The sequence below is a fragment of the Theropithecus gelada genome, chromosome X, assembly GCF_003255815.1.
Source record: "Theropithecus gelada isolate Dixy chromosome X, Tgel_1.0, whole genome shotgun sequence".
NCBI lineage: Eukaryota > Metazoa > Chordata > Mammalia > Primates > Cercopithecidae > Theropithecus > Theropithecus gelada.
In genome coordinates this window covers 105,119,794-105,146,730 of record NC_037689.1, presented here as the reverse complement: position 1 = coordinate 105,146,730, position 26,937 = coordinate 105,119,794, and the positions used below count along the sequence as shown (strand labels likewise).

At 36.2% G+C, this 26,937-nt stretch overlaps 1 protein-coding gene and 1 pseudogene across 1 annotated transcript in view; one reads left to right on the top strand and one right to left on the bottom strand.

The window, feature by feature from the left end:
- Nucleotides 1-24,790, top strand: part of NUP62CL (nucleoporin 62 C-terminal like) — an 83,210-nt gene extending 58,420 nt beyond the window's left edge. Inside the window, exon 9 of the mRNA XM_025372595.1 lies at nucleotides 23,911-24,790. The gene's annotated coding sequence lies outside the window, so the exon portion shown is untranslated. The remainder of the gene's footprint in view (nucleotides 1-23,910) is intronic.
- Nucleotides 14,596-24,850, bottom strand: LOC112615226 (annotated as a pseudogene).
- Between the last annotated feature and the right edge of the window lie 2,087 nt (nucleotides 24,851-26,937).

Below are 26,937 nucleotides of genomic sequence, written 5' to 3'. Positions count from 1 at the left end.
TCTCATGCCTCAGGCTGGGAAAGTACAGAGTGAGCTTGGGACTTCTTGTGCAAGAAAGCAATCATTGTTAAGTGACTAATAAGGTTATATCAGGCCACAAGATTGTGCTTGAAGGGACTCCCACTGGCCACATTAAGATGGTTTGAACATCAAAAAGAATAGTAATAGTAACAGATTATAATAGATTGAGGGAAAATAAAATCTCATGAATCTATAATGATACTCCAAAAAACAAAGGAAGTACAGGAGAAAGTCTACAGAAGCATGCCAGCTAATTATTAAAAGGAATGATAAAATTAGAAAACTACCATTAATAAAACTTTAAACAGAACACTTTCATTAAGCTCACCCTCATCTTGACACCCTGCCTCATTCGTAAAATGTTCAAACTGTCATTTCTTGGCAGAAAAATATGATAGCAGAAAATGGACCAAATACAGTCTGTAAGTTGCTGAGTTAATTTTTTCAAAACAGCTTTATTGAGGCATAATTTACATACCATAAAGTTCACCCATTTTAATTGTACAATTCAATGAGGAAAAGAGCCATTTTGCAACCCCAGCACGATAGTTGATTCAGGCAAGGATCATCAGTGAATGCTAAAACCATTGAGTTTAAGATTGTTGGAGAACAGGATATTTATGTGGTCTCAAAAATATCACTCCGTAGATTACTGAAAAATTACGAAGGACAAAATGTGCCTTTACAACAGCTACCTAACATGTACCACTTTAATGAAGTGATCAAACTTAGCCTCTCCAATAGTAGGATAACTTGACTTTATGTGCCCCTTGATCTGACATGATAAGAAGTATACAATATCATTTATGTAGTAGTCTTATCAAAAATGTTTAAGTTGAATCTAATCATAAGAAAATAATCAGATATTCCACGTGTGAGACATTCTGAAAGATGATGTAATATTCTTACCCAAAATGTTTAACTTGAATCTAATCTCTAGAAAATAATCAGACAAATTCTATGTGTGAGACATTCTGAAAGATAATTGGCTTAGATTCTTCAAAAAGTTTGTTATGAGAAAAAAAATTTGAAACAAACAAAAATAAGTGGATAGTCTTAGATTAAAAGAAGCATAACATTCAAGTCTGCCTTGTTAACCTTGATTAGGTACTGATCAAAACTAAAAAGATATTGTTTAGAATATTGGGGGATTGAATATGGACTGTATATTAAATGATATTAAGGAATTGTTTATTTTACTAGATGTGATAGTTATTATGATTATGTAGGAAAATATCCTTATTCTTAGAAGATTCAGGCTATGTTATTTAGAGAATTCTCATGTCTGTAGTTTACTTTCAGCAAAAATTTGCCAAGAGAAAGATTTAGCAATTTGTGGCAAAATGTTAACAGTGGGTTAATCTAGGTAAAAGGCATTCATGTGTGTGTTTTTTACTATTCTCTCAACTTTCCTATGGACTTAAAAATTGGGGGGCAGAAATCATTTTTATAGACTTTGCTTAAATATGGAATATAATGAAGCCTAAGGAATTAAGACAAATAGGAGCTGATTAACCAGAGTTATTACTTTTAAAGACGTGGCCTTAAAATAATACAAATTTTATTATTTGGCATTCTAGATTTTTCATTTTCTGCATTAATAGAGGTCATCAACCATGAACTTCTTCAGCTTCTTTACCTTTCAGACATACCTATATCATCATTCATCTTTACTTCCTTCTCTCCTGTGTTAAGGAAAAAATATTCTATCCATTTTGAAACTGTTTTGAATTATCAGAGGGAGGTTAAATTCTATATCACTTTAATATTTTTAAAAACTACCTGATGGGGAGAGGTTTCTAAGTCAGATAGATATGGGTTCAAGTCAAGGCATTACCACTTAATTATTGTGTGACCTTAATTGTTACTTAATCTCTCTGAATCTGTATCTTCATTTTAAAAATGAGGGATAATATGTACCTGTTAGGGGTTCTGTAAGGATTAAAAGAAGCAATGTCAGTAAATGGTAGTGGCAGAACTGGTTACTGATTCAGAATTTACTATGTTTATGAGGTCAGGTAAGAGAAAAGAAGGGTCATGTGATTCAAAAGGTAGCTATTAAATTGAATCTAGAGAAGGCAGTTCCAGGTAGATTATCACCAAAAACCAGTTACCTAGGCTTACCTAGGCAAGTTATAAGAACTGCTGAGATGTGAGAGTGTCAGTAACTAGAAAACACTGAGGAATGAGATTAAACAATGCTTGGCTTAGTTGTCTTCCTGTCGCATGTTTTTCTACAGTGATCAGTGCTTCTTGGGTAGAGTTGAGGAAGGTGTTCAAAAGTAATTTGGGCTGTAGAGAAAAATTATAGTGATTTTTTTCTCTTGGCAGGGATTCTCTTTATCATAAATGAAATCTCAAGGCTTTCAGCCAGTGTTTCCTTAATAAAATTAAGATTGTTAGCATTGAAAGGGACTTACTTTACTTAAATGGAGAAACTGTGGCTCAGAGAGGTTGAATGACTTCTTTAAGAACACACAGCTAATTAATGGTAGAGCTAGGACCAGGATCCAGACTTCCTTATTATCAGAATGGTGTTCTTTCTTCTGGTATGCTCTTAAAACAACTGTAAGGTAGGACCACTGAATATAAAAACAAATCTTAGTCATGTACCTAATAGTAGAGGACAAAGGTTATCAAAGTATGATAGTACTTTGGATAGGATATAAGTGCTAGGTATCTGGGGAAAGTTCTAAGTCAACACAGGATAAAAAGAGAAAAACAATGAAGAGTAATGATTACTTGGAGTTACTTTTTTGCTAAAAATTCATTTGAGCTGGAGAGGCGATGAGATTTCATATTGGTTCTCAACTGAGACAAAGGAGGCCATGATAAAGAATGAGAAAATAAGCCTGGTATTTCTTGACTCTGTGGGCTCCTTTTTGCCATTCCCACCCAAGAAGCCTTTCTTTTTCATATCAGGAAATGACAAGATGAAGAAATTGAGAGTGGCAGGGTTTAATTATGCTGTCTTAACAGAGGTTGTTTTTTGTTATTTTATTTTGTTTTTTAGTAGTTAATTGGATCATTTATGCTAAAATGATCTGTGGACTGAAAAGTTTTAAGAGTAAGCTCAATGAATCCATTTATTCCTACTCAAATAATAGTTATAGAAAAAATAATAGATGTGTTATTTTAACAATACAAATATTATAGTTTTTTACTAAAGAGAAATCTTCAACTTGTATATAGTCAAATCTTTATTTTAAAAGGATTCTGGGAAATGTTTTGATAATTTAATATCTTTAATTTTAATACACATTTTTTCCATCATAAAACATGACAACTGTTGCACTAAGAGGATCACATATTTAACTAAAAAGTTGGCTCTTTAAAAGTGGTTTGGAGGCTGGGCAGTGTCTCTCATGTCTGCAATCCCAGCACTTCAGCGATCCCAGGATGGATCGCTTAAGCCCAGGGATTTGAAACCAGCCTGGGCAACAAAGTGAGACCTCATCTCTTAAAAGAAAAAAATAGCTGGGTGTGGTAGCACACACCTGCGGTTCCAGCTACTTGGGAGACTGAGGTAGGAGGTTTGAGCTTGGGAGTTTGATGCTTCAGTGAGCCATGATTGCATCACTACACCCCAGCCTCAGTGACAGTGAGACTGTGTTTAAAAGAAAACGTGGTTTGGAAATGAAACATTGTACTTTAAATATGTTAAAATATTACATAAAAGTCCAGTCAACTTTTCAATATCCATGAATAAGTTACAGAGAACCAGGCCCCTTTCTTTCTCTAACTTATATGATGGGTTAGATAAGTGATGGGACTCAACTAGAAAGGTGTCAAAGTACTAGATAATTGAATTAAGGAGTGTCTGAACATGTGTAGGCAATGATCAATTTTTACATTTGATATTTCCCTCCTTTGTTTAACATTAACTATGCCTTTTTTTCTCCCGATCAGTCTAGATAATTGGGAGTTAGTAGTACTATAGTCGAATACCAGTTTCCCCTCTTGTTATTCTCTTTGTAAAAATTTTCAACATTATTTTGAGGTTGACTTGATGGCAATGCTGCAGTCACACATCTGTCTTCTGAGTTGGTAGTCACTGAAACTGCAGCAACTCCAGTTCTTCTGGGACCACTTACGACAGAATTGGCAATCCATCTGAGCCAATTTGTTACTAGTTTTAAGTATATGGTGCTAGAGGCGACATGGGGTGAGGGATAGGCATTTTCTGTTTCTTCATATACCAAACCATAATCATGTCTGGTAATATTTATCAAACACCCCAATAAAGGAGTGGGCAATGGAAAAATCTTATACTTGTAATTATTTGAAAGTTCACTGAGTATTTTCATGGCATTTTACTTCTTTCATAAAGTATCCCAAAGCTTCAAGATGAAAATATATTTCATCCATAATTATTGCAGTCTCTTAAGGAATAGAACTGCATAATTATTTAATAGCTGCTCACAACATTTAGGCTGCTGTTCAGGGCAGAGTTACTCCTTACTATAAGCACCATAAGGGATTTTGTAATATTTCCAAAATACAGTCCCATTAGTACGAAGCCGAATGGCTATGAACACCTTATTTTTTTTTATGTAAAACATTCTTAGTTGTCTCTCATGATTTGACTAACTCTTGCAAAAAATGTCATAGGATCATTTTAGAGAAGCAGTTTTGTGTGGTATATCATAATCATACTTTATATTTATCCACTGTTAATATTTATTGTCTGAGGGTATTGTTTTAAATGAGATTTTTTGGAGTTGGATTTTTTTAAGAAGCTTTGGTCCAGACAAGGAAGATTTTTTAAAAATACATATATATGTATTTTTTGAGACAGGGCCTCACTCTGTCACCCAGGCTGGAGTGCAGTGGGATGATCTTGGCTCACTGCAACCTCTGCCTTCTGGTTCAAGTAATTCTCCTGCCTCACAGCCTCCCAAGTATCTGGGACTAGAGGCATGCACCACCATGCCCAGCTAATTTTTGTATTTTTTGGTAGAGACAGAGTTTCATGGTGTTGGCCAGGCTGGTCTCGAACTCTTGGCTTCAAGTGATTCACCACCTCAGCCTCCCAAAGTGAGGATTACAGGCATGAGCTTCCACACCCGGCCTAAAAATATTTTTATTAATTACTTTCATCCCTCTCATATCTGAAGAGTGTCAGATGCTGAGATGCCAAAAGATGCCTCTGATTTCCAATTAAAGTGCCTTCTTCCTGTTTTGTCTTCTAGAATAGAATCTGATTTACTGAGCAAGGTTGTTTCATTTACTTCGTCTTTTTCTTTAATTCTTTGGGAAATCTTGGTGGCATTGGTTGATTGGTGAGGTCATCTCTTGCGTTCTTGAGTATAATGTTCCACTTCACATACTTGAAAAGCGAATGCCCTTGTTCTGCCAGAGATGTGGTAGCAACATAAAGACATCTCTGTTTGTGAGGTTCACTTTTAGCATCTCTTAACCTCAACAGAGACACCTGGTTGTTCCCAGCGGAGTTAATTGAAAGGTATTTTATGTCTTTCCACTGTTTATTAGCCACTTGCTCATCTTTGTTCCCCTTTACAGACAAAACAGATTTGTTGTCACACCTTTGTCTCTTGATTCTAAAGAACTTCTTGTAGGTTTGATTAAGGTACTAAAATGAGAATTGAGCAAGTATTCAGCTCTTGTAGGAAAGCGCATGTATGTGATGGTTAACATTCTCAGACCTCCACTTCCCAAACTTCCTTTTCTATATGTAAATCCAGATTTGAAATACACTCAATACATCTGCAAAATTAGATTTCTCACTAATCTACTTATGTACATTTTGTGCCCCAGTGAACTTCCTCAAGCTGGAGAGACTCCCCAGATGAAATATGTAACATAATTTAAATCACTTCCAAATAGCAGAATTTATATTGTTTGTGAGAAGGACGGATTTTTCTCCAAAGCAATTTTCTTTCTGTTACTGGCCAAAAAACAAACACAGTACACTGGAGTCTTACTCTAATGCTTTTTTGGGGCCCATGCTCAATGGCCACCTCATGGATAAGATAAACTGATGTTATTTCACCAATTAAACTTTGCCAGATGGGATTGAGATAGGCCAGCCACGTTCTGAGCACTTCAGTGTTTGAAGGGACAACAAATAGTATTTGCTGCGGTGCCAGTTATTAGCTCAGCATAATACTTTTTATTAAAAAATTTCACAGCATTTGGCAAACAGGTGCACTGTAACAGAAAAAGCACTATTATATGGGAATCTAAAGATACAGGTCATAGTAGAAATTCATTAGCTTTGGCCTTTGAGAGGTAACTTAACCTTCTTGAGTTTTTAATTCTTTGTTCCATCCCAGGGTATTGTGGGAATCAAATGGGGTAATATATATTGACATTTTGAAAACTGAAGGCTATATAATTGGAAGATGTTCTTTTAGATGCTAGTTGAAATGACATAGCAGTTGTGACTCTAAATACAAAGCATCTACTATATGCCAAGTCATTGTGTATCTCAGTGTAGGAGGTATAAATATTAATGGCACCTCTGCCTTGAACAGATACAAAGTGAGGGGGTAGGGGTATGGTAAAGGAAGAAGAACATAATATTCAGTTGATTTCCTAGAAAAGGTAGAATTTGAAATGAGACTTGAATAAGTAATAATTTCAACAGGATGACTGAATAAAGATCACTTAAGATATAATAATTCTACTACCTTTTTCTCCTCTGCCTCCATGAATTCGGGATCCTTTCACCATCTTTTCTTTCTACACTCTTCCTTGAAATCTATTTCTTTATTAATTTTGTGTGAAGGGCAGTGCTATACACAAGCAGAATGTCTTGTCACCACCTTAATCAGTGGCAAGACTAGTATGTGTATTCTCATGGCAGAAATGGAGCTTTGTACATCTCTGTAAATACTCTTTTTCCCATCAGATATACTTAGCACTAAGAATTCAGGTACATTTATTCTGAGTGTAACTTTGATTTTAATAAACTGGGTATCTTAAAAGTAGCTATGAATAGTGAGAGGACAGTATTCTCTCTCTTTCATCCTCTTCTCTCTTCGCTCTCCCTGTGTCCTTCCCTTCCTCCGTTTCTGAATGAGAAATAAACCTTAATTATGGCAAGCCCCTAAGATTTCAAGGTTGCTTTTAAACAGCCTAACTAACAACCTAACTAACATAGAAGGTAGATTCGACAATAACTGAAACCTTAGAATGTGGCACTGGCTTAGAAGGCAGGCAACAATGAGGAAACATACGGTGAAGGCTGAAAAGATGGCCAGCCATATTAAGCAGTTAGAACAGATTTGGTAAAACTGTTGCCTAACATAAATTGGGGGTCATATTATATGGCTACTGAGCTGGCAGTTGTAGGAAAAGAGGTTGGGAATCAAAACTTATTTATGTGTGTTGGTCTTTTTTTAAATTGAAATTTCTATTGAGGTAGTTGCAGAATAATATAGAAGTCATGTTAATTCCTTACCTAGTTTTCCTCAGAGGCAACATCTTGCAAAACTGTAGTACAGTATTACAACTAGGATATTCACATTGATAAAATCTAATCTACTTCAGATTTCCCCAGTTTTACTTGTGTATGTGTGTATTTAGTTCTGTACAGTTTTATCACATGTAGATTTGTATATCTACGACCATAGTCAAGATACAGAACAATTTCATACCACATTTCCTCATGTTCCCCCTTTTATCACAACATCCACCTTCCCTCCCTTCTGCCAAATTCCCTTACCCACCCCTCTACCCGCATTTCCTAATTAACTCCTTGGCAACCACAAATCTATTTTCTATTTCTAAAATTTTATCATTTCAAAATATATAAATAGAGTCATACAGTATGTAACCTTTTGGGATTGACTTTTTTCCCCTCAGCATAATTCTCCAAAGATTCACTGCATTTCTGTGTGTATCAATAGTTTGCTTCTTTCTATTGCTGAGCAATATTCCATGGTATGGGTATACTGCAGTTGGTTTAACCATTCACCTGTTGCAGGACATCTGGGCTGTTTCCAGTTTTAGGACATTATGAATAAAACTGCTGTTGAACGTTTATGTACAGGTTCTTTTGTGAACATGAGTTTTCATTTCTCTGGGATAGATGTCCAGGAATACAATTGCTGGATCATATGGTAGTTGTGGATTTAGAAACTGCCACATTCTTTTCCAGAGTGGCTATACCATTTTACATGTCCCCCAGCAGTGTATGAGTGATCCAGTTTGTCTGTGTCCTCATCAGAATTTATTATTTTCGCTATTTTTCATTTTAGCTCTTTTAATGGAGGTGTAGTGATATCATGGCAGTTTTAAGTTGCATTTTCCTGATGAATGATGATGTTGAACCTTTTCCTGTACTTATTTCCCATCAGTATAAACTTTTCAATGAAATGCCTGTTTGTGTCCTCTGTCCATTTTCTAATCAAATTGTTTGTTTTTTACTGTTGCGTTTTGAGAATTCTTCATGTGTTCTGGATGCAAGTCTTTTGTCACATATGTGGTTTGCAAATATTTTCTCGTAGTCTGTAGCCTATCCATTTTCTTAGTAGAGTTGTTCACAGAACAAAGTTTTTAAATTTTGATGCAATTAATTTGATCAGTTTTATTTTATGGATTATGTTTCTGGTGTCCAGTCTAAGAACTTTTTGCCTAGCCCCATATCCCCAAGATTTTTTCCTGTATCTTTTTTCTACAAGTTTTATCATTTTACATTTACGGCTGTGATCCATTTTGATTTAATTTTTGTATAAGATAGGAGGTTTAGATTAAGATTTGTCTTCTTCTTCTTCATTTTCCTACAAATATCCACTTGTTCCAGTACCATTTTTGAAAAAAGTGTCCTTCCTCAATTGAATTGCTTTTGCGCCTTAAAAAAAAAACAAACCTGTTTGACATATTTGTGTGGGTCTTTTTCTGAGGTCTCTATACCATGGGTCTATGTGTCTTTCCCCCACTGCTTTCATTACTATAGCCAATACAGTAAGAAACCTTGGTATCTGGTAGAATGATTCTTCCCACTTTATTCTTCTCTGTCAAGATTGTTTTCGTTTCCATAAAAATTTCCCAGGATTTGATAGGAATTGCGTTTAACCTATAGATCGATTTGGGGAGAATTAACATCTTTACTGTGTTGAACATATGTCCTAAAATTTATCTAGGTGTTCTTTGATTTCTTTCATGAGCATTTTGTAATTTTCATCACCCACATCACATACATGTTTTGGTTTTGTTAGATTTATACCTTAGTATTTTATTATTTTGTAGTTGATTATGAATGGTATTATGTTACACATGTTTTTGTTAGTGTAAAATCAACACACAGCTTTTGTGTGTTGATTTTATATCTTTTGACATTGCTGAACTCACTTGTTAGTTCTAGGAGGTTTTTTTTTTGTGTGGATTCCTCGGAATTTTCCTTATAGGCAGGTATGTCATCTGCAAATAAAGTATTATTTTTTCGTTTCCAATCTGTATGTCATTTATTTCTTTTTCTTGTCTTTTTGCACTGGCTAGAACTTCCAGTATACTATGTTGAGTAGCAGTGATAAGAGCAGACATCCTTGCCTTGTTCCTGATCTTTGTGGAAAGTCTTCAGTCTTTCACCTTAAGTATGATGTTATTTGTAGATTTTTTTTGTAGATGCCCTTTATCAAGTTGTAATTCCCCTCTGGGAGTTTTTGTTTGTTTGTTTGTTTGTTTTACCATGAACAAGTACTGGATTTCATCAAATTCCTTTTCTGCAGCAATTGACATAATCATGATTTTTCTTCTTTAACTCTTGATACAGTGGATTACGTTGATATACATATATCTATCTATCTATCTATCTATCTATCTATCTATCTATCTATCTATCTATCTATCTATATATAGTTTTTTGTTTTGAGACAGAGTTTCACTCTTGTTGCCCAGGCTGGAGTGCAATGGCGCGATCTCGGCTCACTGCAACCTCCGCCTCCCAGGTTCAAGTGATTCTCCTGCCTCAGCCTCCCAAATAGCTAGGATTACAGACATGTGCCACCACACCCAGCTAATTTTGTATTTTTAGTAGAGATAGAGTTTCACCATGTTGGTCAGGCTGGTCTCGAACTCCTGACATCGGGTGATCCACCCGCTTCAGCCTCCCAAAGTGCTGGGATTATAGGCATGAGCCACCATGCCCACCCTACGTTGATATATTTTTAATCTTGAGTCAGCTTTACATATGTGGAATAAACTCTACTTGGTCAGGGTTTATAATTCCTTTTACACATTGTAGGATTTGGTTTGCTAGTATTTTGTTGAGGATTTTTAAATGTATGAGAGATTTTCAAGTATTCATGATATGTATTGATTGGTAGTTTGGGGCATTTTTTGTTTTGTTTTCTTTTACTGTTTCTGCCAGGTTTTGATAATAGTATAATACTGGCCTTATATTTTAGAAGGATTTATGAAGCATTGGTATTAATTCTTCTTTAAGTGCTTGGTATAATTTTCCAGTAAAATTATCTGGGCCTGGATATTTTGTTTTTGAGAGCTTTTAAATTACAAATGGAATTTCTTTAATGTTTCTAGGACTATTCAGATTATCTGTTTCATCTTGGTTGAGTTCTCATAGTTTGTAGTTTTTTAGGAATTCGTGCATTCCTGCTAAGTGGTTGACTTTACAAGTATAAATCTGTTGATAGGATTTCCTTTTTACCCTTTTAATGGCAGTAGGATCTGTAGTGATATACCCTGTTTCCTGGTTTTGGTGATTTGTGTTTTCTCTATTTTTTTCTGCCTTGTAGAGGTTTATTAATTATATTGATTTTTTTTCAGAGTCAGCTTTTTGTCTCAATGTTTTTCTGTGATGTTTCTGTTTGCAATTTCATTGATAGCAACTCTTTATTATTTTCTTCATTCTGCTTGCTTTGGGTTAATTTTGCTCTTTTTCTATTTTCTTAAGGTAAGAACTTAGATTATTGATTTGCAAACTCTCCTTGGTTTTTAATAAGTGACTTATGGGTTGGAGGGTAGCATATACAGCATGGGTGTGTTAGACAAAGGGATGATTCACATCCCAGGTGGAGCAGAGCTGAACTGTGTAAGATTTCATCAGACTACTCAGAATGGTGCACAATTTAAAACTTATACATAGTTTATTTCTAGAATTTTTCATTTAACATTTTCTGACCACAGTTGACCACTGGTAACTGAAATCACATAAAGTGAAACCATGCCTAAGGGAGGACTACTGCATTCTCCTTATTTATTTATTTATTTTTTGCCACTGTGCCCTGCTAAGGGCTCATTTTTAATCATAAACAATATTGCCTAATATTACAACTGACATTCCATTATTACCTTGCCTAGTAGGTTTCCAGAGAAACAGTGCTGAAAGCCAAACTTGAGATCATTTCACCAGGGAGAAAGAAAAGGTTTTATTAACCCTTTACTCATAGCAGTCCAGGGTAATCGCACAGTATCAGGACCCAGTCTCCTGTATTGCTGCTCTGCTATTCATGGCTTCTATTTCCAAGGTTACTTTGAAGTCCAAGAATCCTGCTAGAGCTCTAGCTACCACATCCATGTTCCAGCAGGAACAGAAGATGAACCCACCTGCTTCCTCTTAAGCCTTTAAGTTTAAGGAAACTTCCCAGAAGCACCACTAAGCACTTGTTTTTTTCTTTTTTCTTTTTTTTTTCCATCACTCAGCACTTCTTATTCCATGTCAATGTCAGAACTTAGTCATATGACCACATGTATCTGCAAGGAAAGCTAGGCACATTGCTAACCTGAATAAATTCTGGGATTCTGATACAAAGCAAAAAAGGGAGAACAGATAATTGGGTCAGGCAATTAGCATTCTCTCCTATACATACATATGGGGGGAACAATAAGCTTTTTATTAAAAGCTGAGACTAAAAAACCTCATATATATTAGCTGGGCATGGTGGCACGTGCCTGTAATCCCAGCTACTTGGGAGGCTGAGGCGTGATAATCGCTTGAACCTGGGAGGCGGAGGCTGCGGTGAGCCAAGATCGTGTCACCCCACTCCAGCCTGGGCACCAAGAGTGACAGACTATCAAAAAATAAAAAAAGTAAAAAGTCATATAGACATTGGGATGTAGATTATTGCTTGTAATCATCTGCTTATGATTTGAAAATGCTTTTTATCAAGGTAAGTCATTTTCCAATTAAATTTTTGGAAGAAAAAAATTATTTGGGTCAGGCATGATGGCTCACACCTGTAATTATAGCACCTTGTTGAGGCAGGAGGACCACTTGAGCTCACGAGTCCGACACCAGCCTGGGCAACAAGACAAAACCCCGTCTCTACAAAAAATACAAAAATAAGCTGGGCATGGTCGCACACGCCTGTAGTCCCAGCCACTAGGGAGGCTGAGGTGGGAGGATGGCTTAAGCCCAGGAGGCAGAGGTTGCAGTGAGCCCAGACTGCACCACTGCAGTACAGCCTGGGCGACAGAGCCAGAGCTTGATTTTTTAAAAAATTATTCGCCCTAGAACATTAGCTCTCTACTCTGTTAAAATAGTTTTATCTCCATCAATTGTGAGATGTAATTAACATGAGGTATGTTTTAACTTACTGGTACTAGGTTAAACTATAGGAAATTGCTGTTTTTTGTAGTTGGAAACAATCAAATATTGGCAATTTTACACAGCTCAACCTGTAAAAAAGTATCAAAGGGTGTGAATAATTTACTTAAAAAATATAAACTAGCACAGATTTAGTTTACTGCCATAATAAAATGACTAATACAGCTGAATTTCAATAATCTTTCTCAAGTGGGAAAGGAGCAAAATTACATCTGGAATATTTGGAATTGTTCCTTTATCCTTAAGCACTTCAAAATTCTTTTTCTGTTCCTAGATAAAATACTTATTATAGTAGACTAAAAATAGGCCCCAAAGATTTCCATGCCCTAATCCCTAGTATTATGCCTGTGTATGTTAAATGACCTAGCAAAAGAGACTTTGCAGGTGGAATTAATGTTGTTTTGTTTTGTTCTGTTTTGTCTTTGAGATGGAGTCTAGCCAAGGCTGGAGTGCAGTGGCGCAATCTCGGCTTACTGCAACCTCCGCCTCCTGGGCTCAAGCAATTCTCCCACTCCAGCCCCCTGAGCAGCCGGGACCACAGGTGTGTGCCACTACACCTGGCTAATTTTTGTGTTTTTAGTAGAAACGGGGTTTCACCATGTCGGCCAGGCTGGTTTCAAACTTCTGACCTCGTGATCCACCCGCCTCGCCTCCGAAAGTGCCGGGATCACAGGCGTGAGCTACTGTGCCCAGCCAGAATTAATGTTATACATCTTCAGCAGGGTGCAGTGGTTCACGCCTGCAATCCTAGCACGTTGAGAGTCCAAGACAGGAGGATCACCAGAACCCAGGAGTTCAAGACCAGCCCGGGCAACATAATGAGACCCCATCTCTTAAAAAAAAAAAAAATGTAAAAAAACAGCCAGGCATGGTGATGCGTGCCTGCAGTCCCACCCACTCAGGAGGCTGAGGCGGGAGGACTGCCCAAGGCCGGAAGTTCAAGGCTGCAGTAAGCCACGGTCATGCCACTGCACTCCAGCCTGGGCGACAGAGCGAGACCCTGTCCCAAAGGGAAAAAAAAAAAGTTATCGACCTTGAAATAGGGAGATTATCCAAGTGGGCCCAGAGTAATGAAATAGACATTTAAAAGTGGAAATGGAAGACAGCAGGGTAGGTCAGAGAGGGGTGATGGAAGAAGTAACAGGAATTATTCAAAATGGGAGAGGGACTTCACCACTATTGCAGGTTCTGAAGAAAAGGGGATCTGACCCTCAGCTAACAGACAGCAAGGAAAGGAGAATTTGATCCTTCAACTGCAAAGAACTGAATTCTACCAACAACTAAATAAACAAGGAAATGGATTTGCCCCCCACCCCAAAACCTCCATAAAGGAATGCATTCCTGCCAGCACCTTGAATTTAGGCCAGGTAAGACCCATGTCACACTTTTCACCTACAAAACTATAAGACAATACATTTGTGTTAAGTGACTGAGTTCGTAGTAATTTGTAACAGCCTCAAAGGAAAATGTATATACTTACCTTAAGAAAACCTTAAATTTAAAGGACTCAGAAGGGTCCCTAAAGTCATTTACAAATATTTCATTTTACTTATTTTTTGAGACAGGGTCTCACTGTGTCACCCAGGTGAGAGTACAGAGGCGCAAATGCAGCTTACTGCAGCCTCAACTTCCCAGTCCCAGGCCATCCTCCCAGGTCAGCTGCCTAGTAGCTGGTACCACAGGCACATGACACTATGTCCAGCTAATTCTAAAAAAATTTTGTAGAGACGGGGCCTCTCCACATTACCGACTGGTCTCAAACTCCTAGGCCCAAGTGATCCTCCCACCTCGGCCTCCCAAAGTGCTGAGATTACTGGTGTGAGCCACTGCACCCGGCCCAAACTATATTTTAAAAGTCTAATTCATGCCTGGTCCCAAATGATTCTGGTAAAATAAGTTGTATTATGACTGGATATGTGTGTATAGCCAATAAAATGCAATAAAATATTAAAAGACTGAAAGCTACACAGCAATTATTTTTATGTAAGAACTCTAAAAAGTTATTGACAAGTTATGAGAAACATTTCATCTAGGAATGATTTCTAAGGCAGCATTTGAGTTTCCATAAAAACAGAACTTTCTGTCTCAGAAGGTATATCAATAAGAGGACCAGAATCTTCCATTTCCAAGAGCATTGGTTTCTCCTGTTCACAACTCAGGTTTGAACTGTCATTCATTTGAATCTCTTCCCGTTCCAATTCCAAAGATTTATCTGGGGCTGAAGCTACCACTTCTTTGTCTTCATTTTCATGTAGAAAGCTACAAATCATGTTGGGTCAATAGGAGAAATCACTATCCTTTATTTGCAGCCATTCCACCTCACCTGTTTTCTTCTCCTTCCTTCTCTGTCAGAAGAGTTCTTGTCATGCTGAGCTTCTTCATTGTATGACATTTATATTTTAGCACTGTTTTATTATTGCCTTCTGTATCAGCATGTTCAACATTTTCTTCAAATATAACACAGGTCCCAAGAGTGTCTTCATACTCCCCAGCAAAGACACAGCTGTCCACTTGCAGAATGGGCCTCTCAGTGTCAGTGCCCAAAACCTTGCATTTATTTTCACATTTGAGAGAAAGTCTGAATCAATAATTCCTGATAATTCCACTAGAACTAACTGCTCCTCGTCTTCCTCCTTTTCTCCGTCCTCCAGACCCCGCTAGTTGGCCGCCGCCTTGGTCCGCGTTGCCTCGCCTCCTAGTCACTGGCCACGCCCTCCCGGAGCCACCATCTTGAGTACGGGCCCTGCATTCTCTTTTAAGGCATTTCTGATAATCAGCAATTTAAAAACCCTAGTTGTTATCTCCAACTGTCAATTTCACTAATGGTTCTTTTACTATCCATTATAAAGCTCCATGTTAACAAACATCTGCACATAGATATCCCAAAGGCTCAAATTAAACTTGTCTAAAACTAAACTCATTATTTTCATATTCTCTGGGCTCTCCCAGATCTGTAACTCCTTTTCTTTTTCTCAGCAAAAGACTACTGCTATTTACTCAGGAATCTAAAGCAGGCTATTTCTATTTATTCAGTAAGTGATGATGATTATAATGCTTAAATGGCTCTTGAATCCTTTGTCTTCACTAGTTTCCCACTACCACATCCCTATTTCAGGCTTTCTTTGTCCCCCACCTTGAAAATATAATTTTTTTCAGGTTTATGAAAAACATCAGCTCCTTGTCCATACCTTATTTTCTTACTCCCTAGGGCAATCACTTTCAATTATTTTAGCTAAATTTTGCAACTATTTATTTGTATATTTTAAAATATCATGTAGTGTTACTTTTTAGTTTTTCCATATTAGGCCTTCTCTACTGACTTTCCAAAATGGGTGGAGGGGAGGATTTAACTCTTTTATATCATATATACATATATATACACACACACATTTTCCTCATCCTAATATGTATATATTATAAATTTCACATAGAGCAATATTTAATAGTTGAATTATGATTGCATAAATGTTATTTGCAGCCTGGCCATGTAGCATACTATATTATGTCTTCTTCCTTTTACAAGTTTTATTTTCCTTTGAATCTTATTTCTTTATTTGCTTAGTGTTCTATATACTTTCAATAATTTGTTCTTTAAGTCCCTGCTTTTACTTTAAATCTATCAGTTGCATCTTTGATTCATCTCTGCCAGAGTCCTGTAATCTCTATATTACAATCCGTAATTGTTGCTTTCTTGGTCTGCTGCTCAGCTATGGTCTCCCTTCTATAGCATTCTTGTATTGCCTCTACTCTTTGTTGGTTCTCCAGTTTCATGGCTCTTACTTACACTTCTGTTTCTTGGTTTATTCCCTTGTTTCTGATATAGCACATTTTTAGCAGTTTCCAGAAAGAGTGCATAGGAAGTAAACTTTTTGAGACCTTGCCTGTCTGAAAAGGTATTTATTCTACCCTCACATCTAATAGATAATATTGGGTATTGAATTTTAGCTTGGAAATAATTTTCCCTGGAACTTTTGAAGAAGTTGTTCTGTTGTTTTCTAACTTTGAAGGCCGTTTTGATTCCTGAACCTCATGTGAACTTTCCATTGTGTTTTTCAGTGGAAGGTTTTAGGGTCTTCCTCAAAATACTGAAGTATCAGATGATGTGTTTTGGTGTGGATCTGTTTCATCCACTGAGCCCATTATTGCTGATTCAAGGAATTCATTTCTTTCAGTTTGGGTCTATTTTCTTGAATTAAGTTTTAGCTCATTCTTTCTGGAAATACTCTTTTTCTAATGTTTGATGCCGTGGACTGATCTAAATTTAATTTCTCTCCTATTTTCTCGTTATATTTTTGTTAAATTTTCTGGGGTATGTACTCAAGTTTTTGTCTTTCTACAGATCTTTGATTTCTGCTATAAGTTTAATCTTGCAAGAGCTTGTTGTGTTGTTTTATGATTATGTATATGTACTTTGTAAATAGCATCCTGTTCTTATTTCATGAGTTCAGTATTATCTCTTTGAGGATATTAATGATTTTTAAAATGTATATTTTATTCTTTCTGGAGTATACCTTTTAGCTTTCTTTATATTTCTGTTTTGTTTCAGTCTTTCTCGTGTTAGAGGCTTTCCTCAAATATCTGGTGATTCTTGGTTGTCCATTTATATTCAAGAATGATACACTGAAAAGTTTTGTAGGTGGGGCTTGTTAACTTACTATTATAGGATAATTTGTCTAGACCTTTTCATTGGGGGACCTCTAACTGTTATCTTCAGGATTTATCTCTTTAGCTGGTCAAATTCTCTGGGGAAGAAACTTCCAGCTCCTGGCTAGAGATAAGCCTGGTGTTAAGCCAGTGTTCTGAGAACTGTTGGAGAAGAGACTGCAGGCTCTGTTCAGTTTGTAGGCTTTTACTTTATCCCTTGTATAACTTTGACTTAATTCCTGCTTTGGTACAGAATACTTGCCCTCTGCTCTGCCTGGTGTCCCTGATCCACAGCTTATTTGGTTTACCCTCTCCAAAGGAAAATTATCTCCAGGAGTTGGGTAGGGAGAATTGCCCAGATGTAGGATGTGGAAGAGAGGAGGGGTCTGTTTCTTATATTTTTCCCAGTTCTGTTTTTAGCTCCACTTTCAACACCACTTTGAATTACCTAGCTCTACTAATTCCATATTCTTTCTAGGGTTCTCTTGTACAAATCCAGTTGCAAATTTCATAGTTTTTTTGTTGTCTCCTTTTCTTGTTTTTGTCCTCATGATATTATGTTTTTGTCTTTTTCTTCTTCTTTTAAAAATATCTTTACTGCTATTTTACAAATGTTTTGAAATGGAGCAGTGATAAATGCATTTGCTTGATCTCTAACTGGTGACCTTAGTGGTCTCCTCCCCCCCCATTCTAATTCACTTTCACAATACTGTCAAGATGATCTTGATAAAGTCACGCTCTATTCTAGTCATCTCTTTATTAAAACCCTTCACTAGTTCCCATTGCCCAATGATAAATTCGATTCTTTGTATAATATACAAAGTACCCTGCATAATCTAACCCCTACCTGGTTCTCTAGCCTCATCTCGAAGAAGTATTTATGGTTTTCTAAACGCCTGATGTTATTTCCTCTTCTGTATTTTCGGATGTTCAGTTTCTTTTGCCTGGAGTACTCTACCCTATCATCGTCTGCCTGGTAGCTGCTTCCATGTCAAGATGGTTTATGAAGCCTTCCTTGACTTCCTTGGCTCATCATTCTAATAGTTGTTTATCCCCTTCTTTGTATCCATGCTGTGTTCTACCTAATGTAGTATTAGCATTTATCATATAACATTTTAGTTATTTATTTACATGTCTGTTTACTGGAATTTGAGCTTCTTGATAGAGATAATATCTTAATTATTTTTGTATCTTCAGAATTTAGCAATGCCCGGCATGAGCTTGGGGTCCAATATATGGTTTCAATTTATTTGTCGCCTGATATTTACACAGCATACTGTATTTAGCTTTTGGTGGAGAAAGAGATACAAAGCTACAGACATGTGTACATGACCATCTTTCCATGTTATTAAACATTCTACATGTTAATGGCTGCTAAATATTGCATTATATGGATATACTGTAGTTTGTTTAGTTAATAGCCCATTGTTAGGTATTAGTTAATGTTTCAAACTTTTTGCTGTTTTAAATCATGCTGCAGTAAAAACCTAGCTGGAGGTAAATTTTAAGGTGTACATCCATGATTACTGGACATAAATAAAATTCTTAGAAGTTAAAATGGTAAATCAGTAGTAATGTCTGTTTTAAAAGCTTTTGGTATATATCCTTCCAGGTAGGTTGTACTAATTTATATTTTCACCAGAAATTCATTAGGGGGGACCCATTTTTCTGCACTCTTTCCGGTACCACTCCTGTAATCACTACCACCACCACCACCACCACCACCATGATGATCATTCTTTGCCAAGATTTATAGGTTAAAATAATATATTCCTGGTTGAATTTGCATTCCTCTGGTTACTATTGAGGTTGAGTATTTCTAAAATGTTTATAAATAATTTGTGTGTCATTTTATAAGGTACCTATTTGTGTCTTTAACTATTTTCCTGTCAGGATATTTTTTTCTCTCACTGCCTCAATTTTTTTCTAGAAATGAGAGATATACTATATAGCATTGCTTATGAAAGTACATTGTATTCTTTGACAATGAATTTAATCTCATCTAATAATTTTTATATGTATAACTTAAAATTTTTTTAAAGCATTAATTACAGTTTCTAGAAATCTGTGTCTGGGTTTAATGACTAAATCTCTTTTCATAATCTTTTTTGAATCTTCACCTAAAGTATTTGCAAAAGGCTAAGTTGAAGAAAACATCTGTCTCCAAAACAGAATGACACTGGCTGGAAGCAGCTTCACCAAAATCTTTTGAGAATAACAAATAATTGTTTTAAAATATTTTTAAATACACAAATATACCACCTTAACCAATAGCCATTTAGTTAGGCCTATAGAGTTGTACAGACATCAAACAATCCAGTATTAGAACACATTTGTTACCGCCAAAATTTTCTCTTGGCCATTTGCAGTTATTCCCCATTTCTATCCCAAACCCCATGCAACCACTAATCTACTTTCTGTCTTTATAGATTTACCTTTTCTGGAGAGTTTACGTAGATTGAATCATATTATATGTGGCCTTTTGTGTCTGGTTTCTTTCATTTAACATATTTTCAAGGTTCATCTATGTTGTAACATATATCAGTATTTAATTCTCTTTTATTGCTGTGTATCATTTCATTGTACAGTCATACCATATTCTGTTTATCCATTCATCAGTTGATGAACATTTCTTTTTTTTTTTTTTAATTATACTTTAAGTTCTAGGGTACATGTGCACAACGTGCAGGTTTGTTACATATGTATACATGTGCCATGTTGGTGTGCTGCACCCATTAACTCTTCATTTACATTAGGTATATCTCCTAATGCTATCCCTCCCCCCTCCCCCCCCCCCCACAATAGGACCCAGTGTGTGATGTTCCCCTTCCTGTGTCCAAGTGATCTCATTGTTCAATTCCCACCTATGAGTGAGAACATGCGGTGTTTGGCTTTCTGTTCTTGCGATAGTTTGCTGAGAATGATGGTTTCCAGCTGCATCCATGTCCCTACAAAGGACATGAACTCATCCTTTTTAATGGCTGCATAGTATTCCATGGTGTATATGTGCCACATTTTCTTAATCCAGTCTGTCACTGATGGACATTTGGGTTGATTCCAAGTCTTTGCTATTGTGAATAGTGCCACAATAAACATACGTGTGCATGTGTCTTTATAGCAGCATGACTTATAATCCTTTGGGTATATACCCAGTAATGGGATGGCTGGGTCAAATGGCATTTCTAGTTCTAGATCCTTGAGGAATCGCCACACTGTTTTCCACAATGGTTGAACTAGTTTACAGTTCCACCAACAGTGTAAAAGTGTTCCTATTTCTCCACATCCTCTCCAGCACCTGTTGTTTCCTGATTTTTTAATGATTGCCATTCTAACTGGTGTGAGATGGTATCTCATTGTGGTTTTGATTTGCATTTCTCTGATGGCGAGTGATGATGAGTGTTTTTTCATGTGTCTGTTGGCTGTATGAATGTCTTCTTTTGAGAAGTGTCTGTTCATATCCTTTGCCCACATTTTGATGGGGTTGTTTTTTTCTTGTAAATTTGATTGAGTTCTTTATAGGTTCTGGATATTAGCCCTTTGTGAGATGAGTAGATTGCAAAAATGTTCTCCCATTCTGTAGGTTGCCTATTCACTCTGATGGTAGTTTCTTTTGCTGTGCAGAAGCTCTTTAGTTTAATTAGATCCCATTTGTCAATTTTGGCTTTTGTTGCCGTTGCTTTTGGTGTTTTAGAAATGAAGTCCTTGCCCATGCCCATGTCCTGAATGGTATTACCTAGGTTTTCTTCTAGGGTTTTTATGGTATTAGGTCTAATATTTAAGTCTCTAATCCATCTTGAATTAATTTTCGTGTAAGTAGTAAGGAAAGGATCCAGTTTCAGCTTTCTACTTATGGCTAGCCAATTTTCCCAGGACCATTTCTTTTTTTTTTTGAGATGGAGTTTCTCTCTTGTCACCCAGACTGGAGTGCAATGGCACAATCTCGGCTCACTGCAACCTCCACCTCCCGGGTTCAAATGATTCTCCTGCCTCAGCCTCTTGAGTATCTGGGATTACAGGCACCTACCACAACACCTGGCTAATTTTTGTATTTTTAGTAGATACAGGGTTTCACAATGTTGGCCAGGCTGGTCTCGAACTCCTGACCTCAGGTGATCTTCTTGCCTCGGCCCACCAAAGTGCTGGGATTACAGGTGTGAAGCACGGCACCCAGCCTCTTGTTATTAAAATATAGTTTTAGTGCTTACATTTAGATTGATAATCCATCTTGAGTTGATTTTTGTATATAGTTAAAGGTGGGGGTTTGATTTCATTTGGATGTAGATATCCAGTTGTCCCAGAGCCATCTGTTGAAAAAGATTATGATTTCTATCATTGAATTGCCTTGGTACCTTTTAAGGTTTTATTTTTGGACTTTGTTTCTGTTTCATTGATCTCTATGGCTATTATATGCCCATATCATGCTGTCTTGGTTACTTGATTAAGTTTTAAAATCAGATAGTGTTATTTTGTTTTTATTTTTAAAATAAAAACAAAAGCTCCCTTTCATCAAAAAAAAATAAATAAATAAAATAAAATAAAATAAAATAAAATAAAATCAGATAGTGTTAAGTCCTACAGTTTGTTCTTATTTTTCAAGATTGTTTTTTTCTGGATCCTTTGCCTCTCCATATACATTTAAAATAAGCTTGTCTATTTCTATAAAAAGAACCTGCTAGAATTTTCATAGGGATTACATTGAATCTGTAGATCAGTTTGTGGAGAATTGCCATCTTAACAATAGCAAGTCTTTCAATCCATGAACATGGAATATATCTCTACTTATTTAGATATTCTTTAGTTTTTCTTAGCAATTTTTTTGTCAATGTACAGGTCTTATACTTCATTTGTTAAGTTTATTCCTAAGTATTATAATTCTTTTCGATGCTATTGTGAATGAAATTGCTTTCTTATTTTCATATTGTTTAGTACAATTATTTTTTAATAATGTCCATATGTGTATGCCATATTTAATTTGCTAGCAGGAACCAGTCAATCACTGATGCTTGCCATGGGAACAAAATTCTGGGCATTAAGTATCTAGGTGCAGATTTTGCCCTTAAAGAATGAAAGTCTTAAAAAATTAAAGTATGTTAATACAGAAATAGTCCTGGGAATTCAATGAGAAGACATGACAAAATGCTAATATTAAGGCTCTCTTAATATTGCTGACTTGTATTTCTTGATAGTTTATTGATTTTTTAAAATCGTTATAAATGTACCCCTTTGCATTTAATATGTATCAATCAGCAAATTACTAGAATGTGCTTATGTTGACACTTCTGATCTCAAGTTAATGGTTTGTTGTAGTGCTCATCTGTGCTTCCATCATATTAAAAACGTTATTTAGGGGAAAAAATTGCACCCCACAGTTAGTTATTACAACAAAAAGGAGATATATTTTGCCAGGCTCAACATACTGTTTTTCTGGCCTTTTATAGACAGCCAGCATTGAAATCACTGTCCTTAAAGCATGATCTTGCAGAATGTCTTTATAAGATAAAATGAGGTATTATACTTTAAAAACTGAGTAACATTAGGGTTTTTCTAATTAGGTGAAGAAAATTTAAGTATATTACAGCTGGCCCTTGAACAATGGAGGGTTTAGGGGTACTAATCCCCACACAGTAAAAAAACAAATATAACTTTTGAATCCCCAGAACTTAACTACAAATAGCCTACTGTTGATGGAAGCCTTACCACTAACATAGTCGATTAACACGTATTTTGCATGTTATATGTATTATTATATACTGTATTCTCATGATAAAGTAAGCTAGATAAAAAGAAAATGTTGTCAAGAAAATCATAAGGAAGAAAGGAAGAAAAAAAAATTTACCAGTTTTTAAGTGGAATTGGATCATCATAAAGTTCTTCATCCTTGTCATCTTCATGTTGAACAGGGTGAGGAGGAAGAGGAGAGGGTGGTCTTGTCTCAAGTGTGGCAGAAGTGGAAGAAAATTCATGTATAGTGAATTTGCAGTTTAAACCTATGTTGTCCAAGAGTCAACTGTATATTGTTTAAAGTTTTTAGTGTTTCTCTTGTAAATTCTTTTTCTTCTTGGGCACCAGTTATGGCTTATTCACTAGTAACCATTAATGGACACTAAACAAATGACCAAGTTTATTTGTGCATGTTAATAGAAAAACTCAGAGTATCATGCTTATTTCAACAGCTTAGTTTTACTAGCAGAAATTTACTGTTTCATATGGTAAAATTAATGGTATTTTGTGGTACTCGGCCCCTGAGAAAATTTAAGAACCACCAAGTTAAATAAATCATTATTAGAAAAGAACAGAAATGTAAATATACTCAGTGCACTCATTTGCTTATAGGTAGCTAAGACCCACCAAAACCTATACTCCCAATTTAATGACTACCCTGTATGTCACTTTTAGGGTGTAGTAAGTCAAAAAGCAGTTAACACCTCATTCTAACAAAACATAAATGTCAACTACACAGTTGTTTGCCTGAAAGCTAGGGAGAGCAGAAAAAAACAAAACAAAACAAACAAACAAACAAAAGTCTTGTCCATTGTTTTCAGAGTTTCCAAACAGATAGATGAGTGTTTTTTTCTTATGTGTTTTCTAAAACTTAAAGCTATTGAAATTGCTATGTAAAGTTTTGTTATTCATATGTTGAAAGAAATACGTAAATTATGTTCATGGGATATTTTGGCCTTAGATTAATGATTGTGTGACTTTTTCTCCTATAGACATGCTGCGAAGGAAGGTAGAAGAGGTAACACAGGTTTTTGAGGATCGTCTTCACAAGGAGCATGCACGCGATGTCAACACTGCTTTTCATTGAATGACCGTATCTTCAGCATGTCGTTTCTGGATTATTACCTACAAATTCTGATGTTAAATAGAGTAGTATTTATACTTAATATTTCATCTTGATCGTAAATGAATTGTGCATCCTTTTTTTTTCATTTAAATATTGTACTGTTGAGAATTATACCTTAGTTTTTAGTATTAGAAAATCAAAATTATACTAACCCCTTTGTCCAGACAGCAACCTCTTAGATGTTGACCCTGTATGTGTAATTTATGTCTTACTCTCCCTGGCATCAGTACACATCATCCTTCTCACTCCAGTTGAATCATAGGGTGATGTTTGCCAAAAGTACATGCCAACATATATAGTGCTAGATACTGTAAAGTCTCTTCTTCTTAAAGGAACCTCCTCTCTAGTTTGAGATATAATTAATGCTTGTCTGTATAAAAACAATATAGATAATATAAAGAAGTACAGTATGAGTTATAGAAAGTGTGTTATAGAGATTCAGAGCAGGGAGGACAAGTTAGGGTAGATTATTATTAAAAGGTTAAGGAAAGGTAAGTTTCAAGGAATTCGGTTATTTTTAATGTATGGCTATACCGGCATTTTATTTGGTTTTAGCATATGATTTATAGTTGGTGATTTCTGTGTATTTGTTTGCTTTTTTTTTTTTTTTAATAAGCCTTCTTCTTAGGTTTGGAACAGTCTGTTCTCCTGTGTTTCATGTTTCACCTAAGTCATAAATAAAGGTAATGTCCTGAAAAAAAAAATGTAATACTGAAGTTAACTATTAAAATTTTTAAGTGGATAGAGCTCAGTCACCTAGAATTTACTGAGCTAAATTTGCTGTTGTACTGATTGCACGCGACCATCCTGGCAGGTACACATTACACGAAGAAATATTTTTGAAATGAATATTAGCCATGATCAGTCTTATGAGCAGACTAAATGCCAAAATTGACATGGACTCTTTTTTTTCTACTCAAACTTTTCCAAGCAGCAGCTTCTTATCCAGTAAGTTTTTGTAACCACGCAGAATTATAGAACGTGAAAGTAATACAGAGCTCGTATAATCTTGTGGATGATTTCTGTAGATAAACACAACTTTTAAGTATAATCTTTAGTACTCTCTAATTTTTCAGTTCAGTATTATTACTCTTATACCCTAGATAATAGTAATACTAAAGACATTTTTTCCCATTGCTTTTGGAGATTCAACTCTTGTAAAGTAGCCTGTGTACAAGTTCTACATTCAGTAATGAGAATATAGTGTATCACAGGAAACAGTGACTCTAGTCTTGTTCCTGCCTAATTAACTGGACAAATAATTTAATCTTGGGCATTATCTTTGTCCATAAATGAAAAAGTTGCATCATATTAGGGTTTCCCAAACTGTTTTGTGAGAAGAAACTGGTTTTCATTTCTCTGAAGTTTTGAGATTCCTTTATGTCTTTTCACTGTGAGTAGAGTGCTTATTCTATATTTCCTAAGTAAAATAAAGAAAAAGGAAACTACAATACTGCTTATACTATCTTATTGTTACATTATCTTCAGTGGGAGTTCTAGTGTTTTTCCCAGTACATAGAAGATGCCAGAGGATGGCAACTGGCTTCTAGATTGATCTAGTAATGCTATTAAGACTTACAGGGTGATCTCAATGTACTGTCTGGAATTGTACATGGGACTAAATCATCTCTAAGATTCTTTCTGACCGTTTCTAACATGTAAAGAAATGACACTGTTGAACAAATTTTTTTTGTTTGTTTTTTGAGACAGGGTCTTGCTCTGTCACCTAAGCTAGAATGCAGTGGCATGATCTCAGCTCACTGCAACCCCTGCCTGCTGGGCTGAAGCGATTCTCCTACCTCAGCCTACCAAGTAGTTGGGACTACAGGTGCACACCACCACACCTGGCTAATTTTTGAGTTTTTTTGTAGATACGGGGTTTTGCCATGTTACCCAGGCTGGTCTTGAACCCCTGGGCTCAAAGGACCCACCCGCCTTGGCCTCCCAAAGTGCCAGGATCACAGGCGCGAGCCACTGTGCCCAGCCACATTGAACAAATCTTAATTAAAAGGTCAGAAATACAGAAATAAGCTATTTTTACCAGTGATGTTAAAGCACCATTTATGTTAGGCACTGGAGTCTTCAGCCCCTTGTAACCATTGTTAACCAGCTGACATATTAGCTGAAGAATTCTTAAAGTGTTGACACTATCCCAGTACATACCCATTTTTTAATCCTTTGAAAAGATGCTATATTTGTTTCTATAACAGCATTTATGCTGTTTCGTTTGGGAAATTTGAAAGACTTGCACAGTTGTTTACTCTTTTTTTTTTTTTTTTTTTTGAGACGGAGTCTTGCTCTGTTGCCCAGGCTGGAGTGCAGTGGCATGATCTCCGCTCACTGCAAGCTCCGCCTTCCGGGTTCACGCCACTCTCCTTCCTCAGCCTCCTGAGTAACTGGGACTACAGATGCCTGCCCACCACGCCTGGCTAATTTTTTGTATTTTTAGTAGAGACGGGGTTTCACCATGTTAGCTAGGATGGTCTCTATCTCCTGACCTCGTGATCCGCCTGCCTCGGCCTCCCAAAGTGCTGGGATTACAGGCCTGAGCTACCGCGCCCGGCCCAGTTTACTCTTGATATTAGATGGTGAGTAGATTCAAGAGAAGATTTTTGGTTTTAACATCTTCCATATCTTGGAATCATAACTGCTTCATAATGTAGTCTTCAGAAGCATGCCACAAACAAAGCACCTAAAAAGGACAAACCCAAAAAATGTGTCTCTGTTAAGAATGAGCTTCTGGATTAATTAAACTAACCTTGTTAAATTGTCAGAAAGACAAATGAGGCATATTTTTCGGTTTGTCATAAATTCTTCTAGGGGTAAAATTGTGAAATTAGGTAAGATCTCTGTGCCCATGTATAACATCTAGAGATCTCCAAGGCTTTGTATA